General features: G+C 35.4%; 1 pseudogene; it reads right to left on the reverse strand.

Moving 5' to 3' along the window:
* Positions 1 to 9,991: 9,991 nt before the first annotated feature.
* Positions 9,992 to 10,671, reverse strand: LOC149259939 (protein neprosin-like; annotated as a pseudogene).
* Between the last annotated feature and the right edge of the window lie 11,680 nt (positions 10,672 to 22,351).

Genomic DNA, 22,351 nt, shown 5'->3' on the forward strand with positions numbered 1-22,351 from the left:
CATGTACATCTAGTTGATTGCATTGAAATGGTAGGTATTGTTTCAAAGAGATGGATGTTTTTCTTTGAGAGATACATGAAAACCCTAAAAATATATATTTGAAAGAAGGCACATCTAGAGTGTTGCATGGCTGAATTTTATGTACTAAATGGAGCATTTTTCTTCCTATGTGAATTCCCTAGTAAATATTTTGAAGATGGTGCACAATTTTGGGATCAAGAGCATGCATCTGATATTATAGATGGAGAAAAGCCTCAAACCAATGGTGTTCAAGAAGTAATTGTTATGTAAAATATTCATTATTGTAGTTATTTTACAATCATTTACTATATAATTTTGGGCTTCTCGAATTGAAAGAAAAATATCTAAAGTTTGAATTATACACGTTGCTTTTTAATAGGTGTGATGAAAGTGTTTTGCTCAACAAGTTTGTCCCCTACCAAAGAGAATTCATGAATAAATGGATTGGTATGTATGATATAGAAAGGAAATAAGTTCTAGAAGCAAGGAAACAACTTAAGGTATCCAACCCAAGGAATACCTCACTTCCCACTAATAGTTTTAGTCAATGGGGAAAATATTTCACAATAAAATGGGTTTCTGAACAAATTCAAAATTGAATAGATGAGGAAGGAATAGATGCAGACATAACAGAAGATGAGATCAACATGTAAAGAGGATGTAAAAAAAAGGTAAAGTTTGAATTATTACTAAATGTTGCTTGAATACAACATTCATCATTATCATGTAGAAAGAGTAGATGCAAAAATATGATCCTTCAATTGTGAGTTCATGGTTGATTTCAAGAAATCAAGTTGAGAAACTTCAAAAGATAAAAATGTTATTGACATGAATCTTCAATATGTTGGAAAAAAAACAAGAAATTATTGAGTTAGATTATGTCTCTTTCAAATGTTGTATTTTTAAATGTAAATGGTATGAAGCATTTAACATGACATGAACACATGATATCCATAATGGATTGTTTTCTATAGATTCATCAAAATACCTAACACAGGATAAGGAGCCTTATGTTCTACCAATTCATTGTAAGAAGGTATCTTTTCACTGAAACAATATAAGAAATATAAGAAATAATGGTCATATGTAATTTTTCAGTTCATTTCTTATTGTGTATATATACATAGTCATTGATAATAAAATTTGATACCACTAGATATCTAATATATTTATCTTCTTCACATGTAGATTTTTTTCTATGAAGTATTTTGGATCCAAAATCGATATTTGTCATTCATTATGATCCAAGATTAAGGCATATATTCAAAGATTCCTCAATCAATATAGACAAAAGTAATTATGACAACCAAATATAGTTCAAGAATTGGGGAACATATAAAAAAAATGGCATCAATGATGATATTCAAAATGAAGATGTTCAACAAGAAGAATATGAACTAGATGATGATGACAACATTCCTTTAGTATTATGGAGAAGCAGGGCTAGAGGTGTATCTTCACAAAATGATAAACTAGATGATGTAATTCACCATGACAACCAACAATTTCCAAAATGATCTTATAGACTAAGACAATATTGATGATATACAAAATGAAGATCAAATTAATAGATCTAGTAACATTGATTCTTTTACTCTAGAAACAAATTTTATTGATACATAATATGATGAAGGTGAAGATGAGGATGATCACAATATGAATTTAGAATAATGGTTTACGAAGAGTAATATTAATTGTCTGCAAGAACATATAAACATTGACAAGGAAGCATTGGAAGAAATAGATGCGTATGAAAACATAAATGAGACTTCTAGATAATTCATAGGATATGTAATTCATATTTAAATAAGGACAATTATTATGTTTCGTTTTGAAATGATTCATTGTTATTTGGTTGTAATAGTCATTTAATTACCATGTTTAGAACTCATAATCTAAATTGGTGTTTTGAATATTCTTATAGATATACTCATTACATGATGCAATTAATCTCATTAAAATGTACATTAGTTAGTATGATTTGTTGGTTGGAAATAACAAGCTCAATTAGTTCGATAAGAGTTACCATGGTTAGTAACATTTATTAGTTGAAAATGGTTAGAAGTGATATGAAGTTATGACTGAGACAAAACTAAAATAATTTGTGTGTATAAATTGTTAGATATTGTGCATATACAAAAATATAATTTGTTAAGTTCAATTAAGGAATTAATTAACACAAATATATTAAACTACACTACAATAAAAAATTGAATTATTGGGGATCATTGGATGGGTAACGAAGGTGAGTTCAAATTGTCTAATGAGTTTATTCATTTTTGTAAACAATAATAACTTTCTCACATGCAAGTAGTATTTTCCCCATATAGGGAATTCCTGATGACATAGTGTCCATATCATTGTATTGTTATCATCATTATCACTATCTAATCATAATCCTCATTTTCATTGTCAGTGTCATCATATTCACCATCACCACCACTATCATATGTTTTTTTCTGATGAGGATTGTCATCATATCTTCCTTGGTTTCCAATTTTAAGGTCACAGCTAAGCCAGACAAAAAATTGGTCTATGAGAACCCCTTGTTTGTGGGACAAGGGACCCACCTCTGTACAACTATTTGACTGCTAAGTCTATAAAGGAATACATACTCTACCCCCCTATGGTTTTTAAGCGATGATCTCTTAGGAGGAAATGCATTCTCTTAACTATTAAGACCACTCAAGCTATATATATATATATATATATATATATATATATATATATATATGTTCATGATGATGACGAGGAAAAAAATGATTGGTCATAAAAGGTTACCATACATAGACTATCTTTAATGACAAATCAAATTAATTTTTTGCACACTTCCAAAGAATATGGTTTATATTCCAAGGTAGATCTTGAACACATTGATGAAGGCAACTCAGTCTTGGATGTATCATCCAAGCATTCTGTATATTTACAAGTTCACCTCTAATTTTCATTGTTTTTTAAAATGTTAAAGATTTCCACACATGATACACTAAATAGTTAATGGACAATACAAAGAGTTTTCATGCTTGATATTATTCTACTTATATGCTCTTTTTAAATGATCAAAAAATATTAATTATATCTTGAGAATTAGACTTGTAGCACAAAGAACATGGTTGAGAATAATTTATTTGCTATAAAAATTCCAAACTACTGACAATTTTTATTTATTTATCCTTAAGCTTTGCAACCCAATTTGACTTAAACATGATTAATAGTGAAAAAACCATTTTTCAATAATTCAGGACTCACAAAATTCCTATAAACAACTACCCCTACTTGGTAATCTAAAAAATATCAACAAATTCACAATCTCATATATTGGTTAGAAGAGGCCATCATCAAAGTGAATCAAATACCAAGAATAATCTATGTCTACTAAAACCTATAATAACATTGTTTCCCTAATAGTTACTAAAAACTTTTATAGTGAGTTGTTGAACTTTTGCAACCAATTATAGATCTTCAACAAGAAGTTGTTTTCTAATGAGGATTATTGCCATATATTCCTTGGTTTGATGAGGAAAAAGAAAAAAAAATTCATTGGTTATCGAAGGTAAACCAAATTAATTATTTGCATACTTCCAAAACCTAGGGTTTCTTATCCAAAGTATATTCTAAGCACATTGATGAAACCAACTTTATTTTTTTGTATCATCCAAACATTATGTACAATTATACACTCACTTCTAATACATTTTTTCTGAAAATGTTGAATATTTTCACACATAATATCCTTAACAATTCGACAATACAAATAGTTATCATCACTATTCTTCCATTTTATGCTTTTTACAACTTCTTTGAAAGCTCAATTTTGTCCCAACAATTAGACTTGTAACAAAAATAACATGGTTAATACATATGATTTGACCAAAAAATAGTTAATGCCAAAATTATTAATGCATATATATATATATATATATATATATATATATATATTATATATATATATATATATATATTCCCAAATTAAAAAATAAAAATAAAAAACAAAATAAAATTATCAAATATTTTTAACAAAATTTAGCAATTTTTTTAGTCCTAATACTAACATCACCATTACAAGAAGATATCCCAAGAGGGATAGAATTAAAAAAGTTTAATAATAATATGGATGTAGAAAATGATCTTGAAATTGGTGAATTCATGAAATTCAATGGCACTGTAGTCAAAATAATTGTATGTTATTTACTTTTTTACATAGATTGTAAAAATAATTGCATAAATCAACTTTTTTAAACAAAAATTTAACAAAACTTTTGTGGTTATAACATTAGAACCACCACTACAACAAGATATATTTCTAGTGTTGACACAACCATTATAGTAATATATCTCAAGAGAGACAGGAAATGTAAAAAATATGATAGTAATATGTATCCAGAAGATAGTATTGAAACTAGTAAGTTCATGAATCCATAAGACTGTAAGGTCATTGGCCTTATCATAATCATTGTCATCATCTTCAATATCATCATCATCACCACCATCATTTTCATCGTTATTGCCATCATTAAATTATCATTATAATCATCATTCATGCCATCATCATCATCATCATCATCATGATTATGGACATTGTTGTCAATTGTTCATAATTATAGGTGTCATAAGAGATATCATCAACCCAAAAAATGTGATGAGTGCTAGAAATGGATTGTTTAAGACACACATTATATATGCAAGAGAAATAACAACTTCATTTTTGAGAGATGATCGATCATGATGGTCATCACCACCACTATCATCATCATTATCATTTTTATCATCCCCCTCATCATCATTAATGTAATTTCTATCATCATTGTTTTCATCATCATCATGGACATCATCATCATGCATGCGATTATTGTTGTTGATGATGACCTAGATGAGAATGATGATAATGACAATGATGACTTGGATGACAACACCAAAGATAATGCTTATTATTATGACAATGAAAGCATTTAAAAATTGGGAAGATTGGCCAAGGTAATTCTAAGCATCAACATCATCATAATCATTGTCATTGTTACCACCATCATATTTACAATCATTGTCATTATCATCATAAAAAGAATTCATGTTATCACCATCATCTTCATTTTCATCATTGTCATGATTATTGACATTGTCGTCTATTGTTCATAATTGTCAATGCCATAAGAAATATCATCAATGTAGAAAATATGAAGAGTGTTGGAAAAGGGATGTAAAAGTGAAAAAAAATGGGCAAAACAATAGAAGTAAAATCGGATGAAAAGTGGATGCAACATGATTCAATGCAAAACAATATGCAAAACCTAACACACAAGTGGATGCAAAATCAGCTGCAATAGTCAATGCAAACTTGGATGCAAATACGAATGCAAAAGTGGAATCAAACATGGGTGCAATAGTAGGCATAAAACTTTGCACAAATTGTGGTGAAACAAATGTGGATGCAACAATTGACACAGAAAAGGAAACAAACTTGGATGCAAAAAAATGGAAAAACTTGGATGCAAAATAAGATGCAAAAAGGGATGTAAACATGGGTGTAATAGTAGACACAAAATTATATGCAAAAGTGGATGAAAAAGTAGATGCAAAATGAGATGCAAAAACTGACATAAAAGTAGATGCAATAGGGGATTCAAAAACATACACAATATTCAATGCAAACATGAACACAAAAGAGGGTGCAAATATGGATGCAAAAGTGGAAGAAAATGTGTGTTGCAATGTTAAGAGCAAGATATGACACAAATTATGGTGCAACAAAAGTGGATGTAACAACAGACAACAAAAATATACAAAACTAGATGCGAAAAGAGATGTAAAAGTGGATGAAGACATGGGTGCAATAGGTAAAACAAATATGGATGCAAAAGATGGATTCAATGGAAGTCAATGAAAAAGTATATATAAAATGAGCTGAAAAAATCAATGCATAAACGTGACACAAAAGTGGATCCAAAAAGAGATGCAATATTTGATGCAAAAGAGGATGTGAACATGGATGCAAAATTGGAAGCAAATGTGTGTACAACAATAAGTGTAAAACACGGCGCAAATTGTGGCACAACAAAATTTTATATAAAAGTAGATGTAATGATAGATGCAAAAAAAGAATCAAACTATGATGCAAACAGAGATGTAAAAAAGGATGCAAAAATAGATTTAAAAGTTTATGAAAACCTAGACGAAAATGAGGATGCAAACATCGATGCAAAATTAGAAGCAAAAGTGGGTGCAAAGGGAGGTGCCAAACTAGGTGAAAATTGTCACACAACAAATCTAGATGCAATATTGGGCACAATGATAGATGAAAAAGAGGACGTAAATATGGATGAAAAATAACATGGAAAAGTGGATGCAAAATTATATGCAAAACTAGACACAAACCTCGACATAAACCTTGGCACAAAGGCAATGCAAAAATGGATGCAAAAAGTGATTTAAAAAAGGATGAAAAAGAGGATGCAAAAGTTGATGCAAGTGTAGGTGAAAAAGATGGATGCAATAGAGGATGCAAAAGTAGGTGAAACAAAATTAGGTGCCAAACTTGACGCAGAACCTACAATAAAACCCGGTGCAAAGGATAGCACAAAACTAGGCATAAAACATGGTGCAAAACCTATTGCAATACCTGGTGCTAAAATTTATGTAAAACTTGGTGCTAAAAGCAATGCAAAATGTGTTCCAAGTTTTGCACCATATTTGATAAATGGAGACAAATAACACCAAAATGAGCTTTATACGCAAAAAAAGAAGAAAAAAGGAATGCTAATCACGGGGTTTTGTTGTAGTGTGATGCCATAGAAGATTGCTCTCAAGCATTCGATGTTATGGACATTATTGAGTGTTTAGATAAAGAAGCCAAATTAATGAGTTTAGTAATAGATAAAACATTGTATATTCTTAAAGACATTTGGAGCAAATAGTCAAAAATATATATATATATATATATATATATTGGAACTCAAGATTAAAAGTCCATCCAGAAAAGATATGGAATAAGTTTCAAAAGATGGAGGAGAAAGAAAAAGCCATAAATATTCACGTGGAGATTCAACATGACTCCAAGGATTGGGTGAGAGTGCCCTCGAAAATTAATTCTTAGAAAACACTGAAAGACATAGACGTTAATTCAGTTGAACCGGTCAGAAATTTAGTATGCCTATTGGCAAATGTAATTGTTCATTGCATTGATAATGAGATAGCCAATGAACTGATAAAGAATTTTAGTGATTGCGGAAAGGAGGGAATTGAGACAGAGATATACAATGCCATTTTCATAGCAACGGAAACTCAAGGGAGTGTGCGACCAGGTATAGATTATTTTACTTTGTACAGTATATACCTTGCTTGTTACTATTTATACTATTTACACATTAGAGGTGGATATGTAAATAATGACTCACAACGTTCATGATTTCATCTCTTATGTAGATTGGCGAAGGAAACATGCAGGTTTATGTTTCCTATCCGGAGAGCATAATGGCATCATTCATTTTTTTTAATTCAATTTATGATGAGATTTTTTCACTCCCATATTTATTTAGTTGTATATATGTTATCTTATTTGTATTTGAATATATAATTTCCAATGTGAAACATGTATTTTTTCAATCAAGGGAATACACGGACTCCATAATTTTCATTTGTTGTTTTTGGATGTTATGGAATAAAGGTGCTTCATCTTCGATGCGTTTGGTTGTATTTTTTTTTTTCCTAAACACTTGATGTATATATATATATATCAAAAACAATAAAATAATAAATTATTTTTAATATTTATCGTTAATAAAATGTTTATATCAATTTAAAAGTTAAATAAATTTTTAGATTGAGAAATATTATTATTTTTGGTATGGAAGAGATGTTGTAATATCATATAAACATTTTGAATTAATTAAAATTACATAAAAATAAAAAAATGAATTAAATTATAATTAGTATTTTTTAGGCACCATTTTATATAAAAAATAATGATTGATGTAAAGGTCATAATGATAATTTGGGAAACATGATTTATTTGCAACTACAGAATCTTGATTCTGATCTTAAGATATTCGTATCTACCATTTTTGACCAAGAAACTGATTTAGTTTCCCTTAATCTAACGAGTTGACAAAACTCCCTTTGGGTCTTGTGTCATCTTGTCGCTGGCGAGACAACTCTAACAAATCTTCGTCACTCATCGTGGGCTATCCATCTCCGTCTCCAAAACACTCTGTTTGCCTCACCGCTAACACGATAGGATGTATGCTACTGGATATCTGTTCAATTGAGGTCTCTGCTCCCAAATCCGTTGTTCTTTCCCATTGTCTCATCCGCCATCATCCATAGCATGCCATGATCCATCAAATTGAATTTCAAATTTGAAATTTAAAATAGTAGCGGGATCTTATCATTCATCATGGGCTCATTTCTTTAAATTCTTTTAACCCAAACCAATTTTATGGTGAGAGTTCTTGTTACTAGAAGACCAACTTCCATGAAATTTCGATGGAAGTCAATGCAAATATAAGATACCAGATCAACATTGAGGGGGTTTGTCAATGGTTACATGGATGATTTGGTTCGATCTTGTAATGTAACAAGGTTGTGTTGAAAATTTTGTTGTATCAATGACCATAAAACATACATTGGACTGAAGAATGCTTGTGAGTGAAGCGAAGTGGGTGGAAAGGGAGGATGTGAAGGAGGAATCCTCTATGAAGGAAGAATTATTATTATATCAAAACTGTATTGCTCAGCTGTAGGCTGAGTTGTGGACTGGTGGGAAGAGGGTTCAAATTTTGTATTTCACACTGGTATGGTAGTGCTCCCAAGTCGCTAAAGTTGCATGCTTCGAAGAAAAATTAGGCCCGTAACACTCACATTCAAATACAAATTGCCATATACCAGTAAAAAAGGACTGGATCTTATTAGAAAGTGTATGGAAAGGCTGAGTTCCTTGGTTAAAAATAACCAATCTTTTTGTGATACAACAAAATGTAAATCCAAAAGTCAAATACATATTGTCATACATATACGAGTAAAAAAGTGTTGGATTTGATTAAATGTCTATGGAGAGGCTGACTTCCTTGGTTAAAATTTAAAAGAGGCAAATAATTTTCATGCAAAAGAATATAAATCCCATGGTTATATTGCTATTACTATTAGAAGTTTCTGGAAGTTCCAAGACAGTTATCCTGGTTCAAGCATTTATAAAATACTCGGCCTTAATATTATTTCCTGGTTTGGAAGAACATAATACCTTGTATTTTACTGTAAATTTTATAGGTGTTAAAAAAATAAAACTTGAATAATAAGAACAAAAAGAAGTTAAAAAACTGCAACATGGAGACTCCTCCAAAATGGTAGTCTCAATACTTTTTAGGGATCATAAAAAAGGAAAAGAAAAAGGAAATCTGTTAATATAGCCCTTCAGTTCTCAATAGAAAAATTTGTAACCTTTTAAAGTATGATGATCTGTTTAAAATAAATTCAGCCCAATCTTTCAGCAACCTTTTGTGAACAGTGAAATGCATTTTGGAAGGCATGTGGAATGCCTCATCAGTGAAGAGAATGAAAAACCTTGAAAATATAATCTTTGGATGAAAAATATATTTGAGATTCTCATACATAAATAGCCATACAAATAATTGAATTTATGTTAACAAATCTCTACAATATTAGTCTGAAAATATTGAACTAATCAGAGAATGGGATTATGAAGACCACTGATTATATAAAACAATAGAAAATCATTCATACAGTTGGAAAGGGAAACTTTAAGTTTTTGTTGAACTTACCCACAATATCACGCAAGAAGAGATAAGGGGAAGAAAGAAATACTATTGTCACAGAGGCAAACCATTTACAATCTCTGAGGAATAGAATATATGGTACTTCATGGGAGGAAGAAATATTGTCTTGCAAGCTTGCAAGAAGAGAGGAAATTTTAGAAAAACTTACAATGGTACAAACACACTACCCTACCCTTGCAGACATGTTCTCAAGAGAAATCTTCATTTTTCCCAGGACCTCCATAGTAGAAGCAATTACCCCAAGAATTGTTGTAGCCTTTCTGAACATCATATAATTTGGATACCTTAATGCAGGTACTTAATCCTTTTGGAGCTCTCAGACTATTTGATCCATGAACTATCTAGATATTACAAAAATAACTAGCTTTTTTGAATCCTTCTTTTGGGAAATGACCACTACACATCTGAGTGGAGGTGTGTTCCCCATATGGCTCAGAGTTAACAACTTCACCACCCCATTCAATCATGTTGGAATTGTCTGCTAAGTAGGAAAATAAAGGTGTTGGCCAGTATCCTAAAACATTGTGATTTCCCAATTGCATCCACTAGTTCCCTTCTTTTGAATCGTACCAGTTGAAAAAAGACTTTGTATGTCAATAAACTGTCAAGAATATGATCAAAGAAGAATTTCATGACAATAAATAAGATTCCAACTTATTTTTGTTTTCATACCCACTTAGTTTTGTTATCATACCTTCCAAACAAGGATTCTTATATCATATTGGGATCCCCCATAGTTTGACACAAGATATATGGTGGCACCCATTGCAATATCATTGCTTAATTATATGAATCCTAAGGAGAGAAAGTTGTAACATCAAGTAGCTTGATAAGAATCACTCTGTACAAGAAGCAACAGTTGGACCATTAATGTAAATATTTTGTCAGAGCAATTGTTATCAACATCTCTCTCAGTGGTATACATCTCTCTAGAGAGTTATAGTTACGGAAACTCTCTGAACGACAACATAGTGGGTCCTCTGACAACCTTATTACATTACATAGCCGTGCTATGCTATTGTTCATAGAGTTGTCGCAACACAACTGTAGCTATTTTTTGTTGAAACTACGTTGTGGCTACCCAATGGTGGAAACTCTCTCGTACTTTGTGGCAACTCCTCTCTAGTTTGTTTTAACATTGTCGCTAAAAAAGGAGTATTGTATATGAAAATTACTATTTATAAAAACTCTTTATAATAGATGTATAAAAATTCTTTGTGCATCATTCCAACTACCTGCTTGCTTTTGTCTCTACTTGAAAAATTTTCAGTTTGAATTTCTTTTTCATTTTACTTCAGCAAGTGTTATGCACCAAAATAACAACATCAATGTCAGATCCAAGACGCATCTCTGCAATTATGTTGTGTTCATTTTTATATGTGTTGGACTTAATGTGTGGACTAGAGTAAACTAAGACAAATCAATAAGAAAAATAAGAATTACACACACAGACATGAATGAAAATGGGAAAAGTCTCCATGTTCTAATTTACCTAATCAAGATGATGATTTAACTCCTCTTACAAGGATTATTATTATTATTATTATAAATATCCATTTATCTGCCAATAATTTTGAAGTGAAGTACATAAATGTATATGTAAAAGGCCACTTCTCTTCTCCTTGTTCCAAACAAGGATCTTTGTAATGTTTTACTTTATTTTATGACAATAATGGACATGTTATTCATGTCCCATTTTTATTATTACCATCTCTAAAATCTAGTTATCCACATATTCTAAGGGTGTCTGTAAGTTCCTTGGAGTCTATCACTGGGGTATGCAATAGTATTTAGTAGAATGACTGTAGGTTTGATAAGTTCGTAATTGGAATTACATTTTGAGTTCACATTCTGAACTAAATTTGCTTATTTGTTCATTTTATACGCAGGTTCCATATTTATACATACTATTGGGATACTACTCCACTGTTCACAAGAATTATTTATGTGTAATCACATATACATTCTATTGGGATGTTGTTGAACTATTATCACAAGCTTTATGAAATTAAGCATCAAATTTTTATTTCATTGTTTGGTGTCTTCCCTATTAGAAATTTGACTGTGATATATGTAAAAATATTTTTGAGTATTCTTATTATCAGCGGGTTATAGTGGGCATTTAATCTACTAGTTTTATTTGTTTTAAGACAAATGTTCGCGTATTGAAATTTTTTAAGTGTTCGTATATATATTTTAAGTGAAACTTAAAATTTATTAAGAACTAATTATATTTAATAATCTAAGGGAAATGTACTCTTTAACGGATAAATAGATCCAGAACGATTATCACCATCCATTGAGAAAAATTAGTTGTACCTTTTACTGTTCGATTTCAAGTTAAGATGAAAATTAAAAGTTAGTGAGAAAATATGAACATTTTACTTATAAAATCAAGCCCATAGGTGTCAAGATTTTTGGTTTAGGAAGTGAGTTGTTGGCATACCTTTAATATCACAGTGGAAATTTATGTTGATGGAAAATTTTGATCATTGAAATATAACCAAACATTCATGAAAGACCATCAAACCCCTAATTGCAACCATTTTCCTTCATAAACACCCTCGCTCGATACCCTTAGTACCTGTTGTAGCAGCTACAACCGCCCTCCAAAATTTCAGCCTACACCAATTTCAGAGCCTCCTTCGAAAAGTTTCAATTGATGACTGCACACAATCGGGTTCACTCCACGAGCTCATGTGAGTCTTTACATCCGCCTTGCTTGTTCATTGCATTCAAGTCTCTGCAAGATGATGTCTAAGTCATGCTTGTGACCATGTTCTATTTATGCTCAAAGTCTTCGCTTCATATGTGTTTCTTGTGTTCATTATGAAAGCATCTGTCGCACTCACACACAGAGTCACATTCACTATCACGTAAGCGTCATCTCAATCATGAACGTCAATCATGAGTGTCGTGCTTGTCACTTACACCGTCGGTCAGTCATGTTGAACATGCGTTTCTAGATGGTTTGGGTCATTTCATCATCAAGTCATGTGAGTGTGTGTTCGTATGATCACCTATGCATCTTTTGATTGTTCACACACTTAGTCATTTTGTGAAAGTTCTGACGACCAAACTCCACTCTGACACCTAGACCATCACCCCGCCGTCAGCTCGATCAAATGTCAACCAGAATAACGAAAAAGAACCAACCTAGCTTATTCATGTTGCGTTGCCCGCAAGCAATGCAATCAAATATCATGTTGGCCGCCCGCATAGTAGGACCCGATGGTAACCCCAGAATGACTCCCTTCAAAATTTGCGTAGGGGCCACTGACCTCACTCGCTCAACTGATTGAGAAAATTGTGCAGATAGGCCCCAGACTGACTCCCTTCAAAATTTTCACAGGGGCCACTGACCTCACTCACTCAACTCACTGAGAAAATTGTGCAGATAAGCTGGACAGACACCCAGTGGTCATCCCTTCTCCTTCTAAAAAATTCCGCATTTTTCCCAGTAAGTCATTTGGACAGTCAACTAATTGTTCATCTCAGAAATTGTGCAGTATTCATGAGTAGGCCTTCCACTGCTCATCAGTTAGCTTAGCCCAGAAATTGCGCAGAGATGATCAGCAAGCGAACCTCCTAGCCTTGGTACATTTCCCTGCCAGTAGCTCCTAGTAGTAGGCTTCCAATTCCCTTTGGTAATTTCGAATTTCTGGCTACCAACAACCCCAGCAGTAGATTGCCATTTCCCTCTAGGAATTTCATAGTTCTAGTTACTAGTCACCTGGGCAGTTCCCCAAGAAAACTGCGCAATCCCTCCCAAGTGACCCATCATGCAACCCAACTTGCTACTCTAAAAAATCACACAAATATGGTTGTCCAAACCCCGCTGATTGTTCGTTCCAAAAAATGCATAGAGAATGCCTGCCTTGCCTTCCTGCAGCTCGGACTGTCCCTCCCAAAATTTGCACAATTTTGCCTCCCAGTCGAGCCAAACCTTGCAGACAATCACTGTCGACACAAATTTCCCTCTCCATCACTCAATGACTCTTACGTAGTTTTCATTAGTAGTGCATGGAGCGATCATCCCCCTTCACAACCTTGCTACCTCTCCTTGTCAACTTCATTCGAAACGATCATGTCTCGTAGTAGACTAGGATGTTTTGGGATTTCATGTCATCTTGTCATGAGTTACTACAAGTACATGTACACCAACAAACATGGCAAGACGACGAATGGGATGAATGAAGGGAGAATATGTAGAAGGACAACTTCACCAATGGATGAATGAATGAAGCATGCGAAGCAGCTGAATGTGACAAACATTCACCTTCGCAAACAGATGAGCCTGCCAAACCTTCCAACATGCAAGAAAGGAACAACATCTTAGAGCTTCATCAAGCGAACTAAGGACCATCAAGGATTCCATGAACTTTGCCATGCGGAGGTGAAGCTGTGATACATCATGAAGACATCCATCACCTAGCAACACTGTAGCTCGACATGCACTTCAGTAGCAACAATGTACCAACACTGTCATGTCAAGTCATGTCAAGTCATGTCTTGAGTCATGTCACCCACATCTTCACTATGGGCTATGTTCTCAATCAATGTGATGTAACGTGGAAGTCCAAGAGACCCACTTGTGAACAAAGTGTCATGTAGATTGAAAAGTCATGGAAGTCGAACAATCATGAGGGTAGTTGAATAGCCACAAGGGTCAGTTTCACCTTGGCTATAAATACTCCCTCATTTGTACATAGAAAGGACTTTTTCACTTCAACTCCTCCCACATAGCCAAGAGAGTCTATAATATTTTCTTTGAGGAGTAAGTAGTGACTACAACACCCCCTGACAGGGTTAGTGATCTATGGTGTAACGATGTATCTTGGAACTTTCTCTTAATTCAGAAGCCTGTTAACAGGCGAACACATTTTCACACATGTATTTCATTTGTTGTAAGACTGATCTTTAACACTTGTAATGCATGCTGCTTTAACCTGTGTTATACATCTAAGCTGATTCATTTGTTGTAACGCATCATCTATTAATGGAAATGTGTTGTATATGTTGTTAATGATGTCCCATCCATGTCGACTGTTTTGTCGGGCATCATACAGACCTTTCACATGAAACTTGTTGTAACAATCGTTGCACTCGTTCGAACTAATTCATGAGTTTTGTACATTTTATATTACCTTTTATGTTGTCACCCCGCATCCGAGTGGACTACTCCATCGGAAGATGTGTATGTCCTTTTGTGTTGTGTGTTCCTAGCTAGGTTGGCATTGATCCCTTTCAACCTGGAACTCACATTCACCCTCTTACCCTCACAGTGAAAGAACCATTTACACAAGTACCCTTACACTCACCAGGCACGTGAACCTCACTTCCTAAAGACAAAGAAGACCACTCTCTTATGCTGACAAGCAAGAGTTGAGGAAAATCCTTAATACAATGGTCATCGGGTCATCATATCGGATGGTACTCCCACACCAAACAATGTGAGCTCTAGTTGGGAGTTCATACCGGGGTGACTCCCTGAACATAGGCAGGTCCAGCGCCGTCAACATTTCTAGCGGTAGAAGGAGGGAATGTCGACAAGCTATGTCCTCTCATCCAGTTTTGAACCTTTATATATATTTCATGGAATCTTGCACTCTTCTCCCTCAGTGATGTTTTCTGAATGGAGAAGATGTCTCCATCACTGGGGAGTTGTTCAATCTCTTGTCCACTTAGACGTATGATGGTGAAGCCAAAGTGGCCTGGACTAAGTACTTACACAACTTTCTTTCCATGCTTCATAAGGAAGATGAGTTTTCTGATGATCAGGCTGGTTTGTTGCTTGCATACACACTTTTCGAATCCCCATTTTGTTGGCTGCTCAACCTATCGGCAAACAACATGCACTCGTTTGAACACTTTTGTGATCTTGTTGAAGACAATTTCTATCATTTTGATCTAGACTATCTTGACTAGAAACTGTTACAACAATGGAAGGCTCTACATGAATCGTTTATTGATTTTTTGCAGCGCTTCCATGTCTTGCAGTTTCAAGCTTTGAGGAGCCAGATGAAATTTTCCTATATTTGGGACTGCTTCAAGTATTGCCTTAAGAAATCTTCTCCTCTCAAGAAGAAGCTTGAGATCAAGCCTCACTCAACATTCTTCATTGATGGAGCTACGCAATCTCATGTTGATGCGGTCACTATCTCAACTGACTGTCCACCATCCCTTCATCCAATAGCTCCACCCCTGCCAAGTTATGTTGAGGATCATGCTCACTCACTTCATATCCTCCCAACATCACTTCACTTAATTTTCGCACAGATTTTGTTGTGATTCCTTCATATCTCATATGCATTATGTTCTACGACCTCCATATTCACACCAGGTGTTCCTCCAGATGTTGTTGTCTTGTGTTCATCCATTCCAGACTCTTCACTTGTTGTGGACAAGCAACAAACCATTGACAGAGTTGGTGTTGCACAACCAACATGTGTTATCATTCATGAAGATTATGAGTGGGAGCTTGAGCATCAACACTCCGTGATGGATGATTCCCTTCCATCTAACCCCCCTCCGTTCTTTCCAAACATATTTGGTGAACCTACCATGCATGATTTCACATGTGTGTATTCATCCACATATTCACCCATTTTTGATTACTCGCAGGACTTTCCAAATGCTAGCCCATCATACAACAATGAAGAGGACCAATCATTCATTGAAACTCTACTTGATCCTCAATCTGATCTTTCCAGAAACATAGAGGGTGAACATCCTTCCTTCTCATCTACCCCTCTGTGTGACTCATCAAACCATGAGGATGCCAACCAACATCCTGAATTTTCTAATCTTGGTTGTCATGATCTCTTCACCTCATCATCTAATCACGATGTTGAGTCACTTGTTGTTAATCTGTCTAAGCCACTGGTCTACGAAGATCCATCTTTCAATGAAGTCAAAACCCCATAGACTATCGAGGCACTTCAGCTCAAGCTGATGGTTATGTTAGGCACTCGCTATCCTAAGGTTGGTTTCACATCTGATAAGGAAATTGTTTAAGCACTCAAGGCTCCACATCACTCATTTGTATGTACTCAAGATCAATCTAACACTCAGATTTTACTTCCTCCACATGAACTACATGACCCCATTGCTCATGCATCGGAGGAATCTTACACAGCAAGCACATTTGTGCAACACAAGTGGTCTACCTTTCTCATGTTTGCTTTCATATCACAGTTAAGGGAATGCATACACTCAACATCTACATGCGCTGTAGCACAACACCATGGCAAGTCCACAGAGTGCATGACATGCGCTTTCTCTCTTTTTTGTTCTATGGATGCTTGTAAGTTTGGAGTGTGTTTGTTTTCATTGTTGTATATTTCACATTTGCTGGTTCGCACAACTGGGTTGCTCATGGACCAATCCTTCACCAACATGGGTTAACCAATGCACCAATGCCTGCATTGGAAATATAAATTTACTTGATCAGGCCCATGCACCATTAGCGTAGGAGTAGGATTAGTGTTTTCTTTTAGTTTTCTTGCTTGCATGCTTGTTTGCTTTCTTTCTTTGCATGTTTTTTTGTTTGCTTGCTTGTGTGTTTGCTTACTCGCTTTTCTTTCACTTTTACTTCTGCTTCTTTTTGCTTTGCTTGCTTTTCTTACTATTTTTGTTTATGTTTGTTTTGTTTGTTTGGTATATTACTATTTTTTTTCCGGAAATAAGTGCTACCAACTATTACATTTTAGCTTTTGAATAGAGTATGTGGCTGAAATTTGAAGAGACTTAAGACATTGCAGCACTTGGACGATGTTCTGTCCACCTTCTCTGTGCTTGGTTGTAACCTTCAGCAGATGAAGTCTTGACAGAAAATATGAAATGTCTGCAAGGGAAGTTTTGATCCAACCGTGAACCTGTGTCCACACTAGGAAACCCCATGCCTATACTCAGCCTTCTACTCTGTGTGTTTAAGCTCATCCAACTAGTAGAAATGGATATGGTGAGAATCTAAATGATCAAACCTATGTCAGAGGTCTTACATGCTTCGATGAAGGAAAGACCTCTTCTACTCCCAATAAGTTGGGATACCTCTTCCGCCCCAAAACTAAATAAGTGCCTATGCACATTTCTCTTGAAAAATACAAAGGCGAAAGAAGAGAAAGTCTTCCCGCGTAGAGAGGTGAAGCATGAAACTCCAACAAGGTACTGACCAGGCTCGCTGGTAGTGGAGTAATGTGTGTGTTCCTGCGTGACTCTGTTAGTGTATTGTCCAGTCTTGCTGGCAGCAGAGCAACACCAGAGATGAAAATTTATACTCTAAAAATCTTCAACTTGAGAGCTAAACTACCCTTCCTGGTTCGAAACACTGAGATCTAAGCTGAACTTTTGACTGTGTTTGATTGAGTTGGAAAAGGGTGAACCATGTATGTCCATGGGGTATATGAGGAAAAGGAACTAACTTTCATAGTGATTCAATACTCCCTAAAAGACCAAGGCCTTGTCCTAACAATGGACCAAAACAGAGAAGCTAGAGTTCTACTAGTGTATCACCAACTTTTGTAGCGATTATAACCAGCTTACAAAATTTTGACCTGCACCAATTTTGGAGCCTCCCTTGAAGAGTTTCACTTGATGACTGCACACACTCAGGTTCACTCGATGAGCTCGTGTGAGTATTTACATCCACCTTGCTTTCTCATTGCATTCAAGTCTCTGCATGCTAATGTCTAAGTCATGGTTACGACAATTTTCCGGTTATGCACAAAGTCTTCGCTTTGTATGTGCTTTTTGTGTTCACTATGAAAGCATATGTAACACTCACACATGGAGTCACATTCACTGTCGCGCAAGCATCATCTTGATCATGAACAGTCAATCACGAGTGTCATGCTTGCCACTTACACCATCGGTTAGTCATGTTGAACATGTGTGTCTAGACGGTTTGGATCATTTCATCGTCAAGTCAAGTGATTGTTTGTTCGTATGATCACCTATGCATCTTTCAATTGCTCACACACTTAGTCATTTCGATGAAGTTATGATGACCAAATTCCACTTTGACAACTAGACCATCACCCCCTTGTCAACTTGATTGACTGTCAACCATAACAGCGTAGAAGCACCAAGCTAGCCTATTCAAGTTGTGCTACCCCAAGGAATGTAATCAACTCTCATGCTAGCCACCCGGATAGTCAGACCTAGCAATTACCTCAGACTGACTCCTTTCAAAATTTTCACAAGGGCCACTAAAATTAGTCAATCAACTAACTAAGGAAATTGCACAGACAGGCTGGAAAGACACCACATGACCATCCCTATCTTCTTCAGAAAAATGCACAGTTTTCCCAATCAGTCATCTGGACAGTTGACTTGTTGCTCATATCAGGAATTACACAATATTCATGAGCAGACCTTCACTACCCATCAATCAGCTCAGCTAAGAAATTGCACAAAGATGATCAGTAGGCAGACCTCCTAGCCTTGGTGCATTTCCCTACTAGCAGCTCCTAGATAGAAACTGCCAATTCCCTCTAGGACTTGAGTAGTTTCTGGTGCCAGTGACTGAGCAGCCAACTAGAATTTCCCTCTGGGAATTTCACAATTCTGGCTACCAGTGACCGCAACATCCAACTGGAAGTTCCCTCTAGGAATTGTGCAGTTCTAGCTGCCAGTGACCCCAACATCAAATTTCAAGTTCCCTCCGAGAATTGTGCAATTCTGGCTGCCAGTCTCCCAGGAATTTCCCTAAGAAAACTAAGCAATCCCTACCAAGTTACCCATCATAAAGCCCAACCCGCTCCTCTAGAAAATTATGCAAATCTGGCTATCTAGACCCCGTTGACTGTTTGTTCTAATAAATGCATAGACTGCCTTGCCTTCCTGCAGCCTGGACTGTCCCTCCCAAAATTTGCTATATTTTTCCTTCCATTCTAGCCAAACCTCGCAGGTAGTCACTATGGTCTCAGATTCCCTCTCCATCCCTTAGTGACTCTTCAGTAGTTTTCATCAGTAGTGCTCGAAGCCATCACCCCGCTTCACAACTTTGTTGCCTCTCCTAGTCACAAGTACCCGAAATGATCATGTGTCATAGTAGACTAGGATGTTTTTGGATTTCATGTTGTCTCATCATGAGTGACTACAGGTATAGGTACACGAACAAACATGGCAAGATGACGAACCGGATGAATGAAGGGAGCACATGCAAAAGGACAAGTTCATGAATGGATGAACAAATGAAGCATGTGAAGCAGACAAATGCGACGAACATGCACCTTCGAGAACAGATGAGCCTGTCAAACCTTCAAAAATGCAAGAAAGGAAAAACATGCTAAATATTCATCAAGCGAACTAAGGACCATCTAGGACTCCATGCACTTCACCTTGCAGAGGTGAAGCTGTGATACATCATGAATGCATCCATCACCTAGAAGCACTATAACTCAACATGCACTCCAGCAGCAACAATGTACCAACACTCTCATGTCAAGTCATGTTGATTCATGTCATGAGTCATGTCACCCACATCTCCACTATGGGCTATGTTGTCAATCAATGTGATGTAACGTGGAAGTCCAAGAGGCCCACTTGTGAACAAAGAGTCATGTAAGTCGAAAAGTCATGGAAGTTGAACAATCATGCCTTTGCTATAAATGCAACCTTATTTCTACATAGAAAGGAATTTTTTTACCTCAAATCCTCCCACATAGCCAAGAGAGTCTGTAATATTTTCTTTGAGGAGTAAGTAGTGGCTCCAACGCCTCACTGACGGGATTAGTGATTTATGGTGTAACGATGTGTCTTGGAACTTTTGCTTAATTTAGAAGCCTGTTAACAGGCTATAAGCATGTTTTCACACATGTATTGTATTTGTTGTAAGATTGATCTCTAACATTTGTAATGCATGTTGCTTTAACCTCTCTTCTACATTTGAACTGATTCATTTGTTGTAATACGTCATCTATTAATGGAAATGTCTTGTATATGTTGTTAATCTTGTCCCATCTGTGTCGCCTGTTCTTTCAAACATCAGATAAACCTTTCACATGAACCTTGTTGTAACAACCATTGCACTCGTTTAGACTGATCCGAGAGTGCTATACATGTTATCTTACCTTGTATGTTGTGACAACCGCATCTGAGTGGACTGCTCTGCCGAAAGTTGTGTATGTCCTTTCATGTTTTTTGTTCCTAGCAGAGTTGGGACTAATCCATTTCAACCTGAAACTCACCTTGACCCTCTTCCCCTCACAGTGAAAGAAACATTGACACAAGTACACTTACACTTACCAAGAACACGAACCTCACTTCCCGAAGACAAAGCAAACCACTTTCTTATGCTGACATGCAAGAGTTTATGCAAATCGTTAAGACAATGGAAATCGGGCCATCATACTCAATGGGACTCCCACACAAAACGTTGTGAGCTTTAGTTGGGACTTCATACCGGGTTAATCCCCTGAATGTTGATGGGTCCAACACCATCAATAGGACCATAATATTTTTCCATCTTAAGAACTCAAGAAGAATAAATTGGGTTAGACCACGAAAGAAAGAGGTAGGAAATTCCTCCTTCTCATCTTCACTTTCCTCCCACTTTGCCTCACTCACAAGAATTCTTTAGTCAAATGCATGTTTATAGTCATCGGTACAATAATTTTTTTTGTACAAACTTGTTACATTACAAGGTTGAACCAAAACAACCTTGTAAACATTGACAAACCCCCTCAGTGTTGATCTGGTAACGTATCTTTTCATTGAAATTGGTTTGGGTTAAAATAATTTAAATAAATGAACCCATGAAAAATGATGAGATCTTGCCACTACTTCAAATTTCAAATTGAATTCCATGTATCATGGCATGGTATGGATGATGGCAGATGAGATATTGGGAGACAACAATGGAGTCAGGGAGTGGAGGCCTCAACCGAATAGGAAGCTAGTAGAAAACATCATATCATACGAGTGGTGAGGCAAACACAACATTTGGGCGACGAAGATTGATAAGCCATGGTGAGTGAAGGAGATTGGCTCGAGTAGACCCACCAGCAATAAGACTATGAAAAACCCAAAGGGAATTCTATCGACTTGGTAGACCACTCCCCCACAAATCTGACCAAGGTCCCAATGATGCAGATGAAGGTCTGAATAATGCAGATGAGGTGAGTTGTGCATAGTCACAAACATATGAAATGATATAAGAATCACCTATTTGTACGAAGTTAAGGACTCTGTGAGTGAGGGACACATGCTATTTTAGTAAGGTATAAAGTATTGCTTCATGTTCCGAACACAAAAAAACATGATGACAAAATATCTTTAGGGAAAGAAATTGACCTTCATGGAGACATAAACAATTGGATATGAAAAAATAAATGATACCGTTACATTAGATGACATCAGTGGGAAGAATGAGTTGTGAGGAAGAAGGAAGAGTTTGTATTTTAAAAAAAAATTAAGTTCTTCCACGGTTTTTAGGAATTTTCCCAGTATTTTCATTATTTTTAAGAATTTTCTCAGTACTTCCATTATTCTCTGATGATTTATGATGTAAAATTAAAGATCAGTCCTTCCATTATTCTTTGACG

The sequence above is a fragment of the Pinus tabuliformis genome, chromosome 6 (assembly GCF_031772625.1).
Source record: "Pinus tabuliformis cultivar Carrire ecotype Pingquan chromosome 6, CPIR1, whole genome shotgun sequence".
Classification (NCBI taxonomy): Eukaryota; Viridiplantae; Streptophyta; class Pinopsida; order Pinales; family Pinaceae; genus Pinus; species Pinus tabuliformis.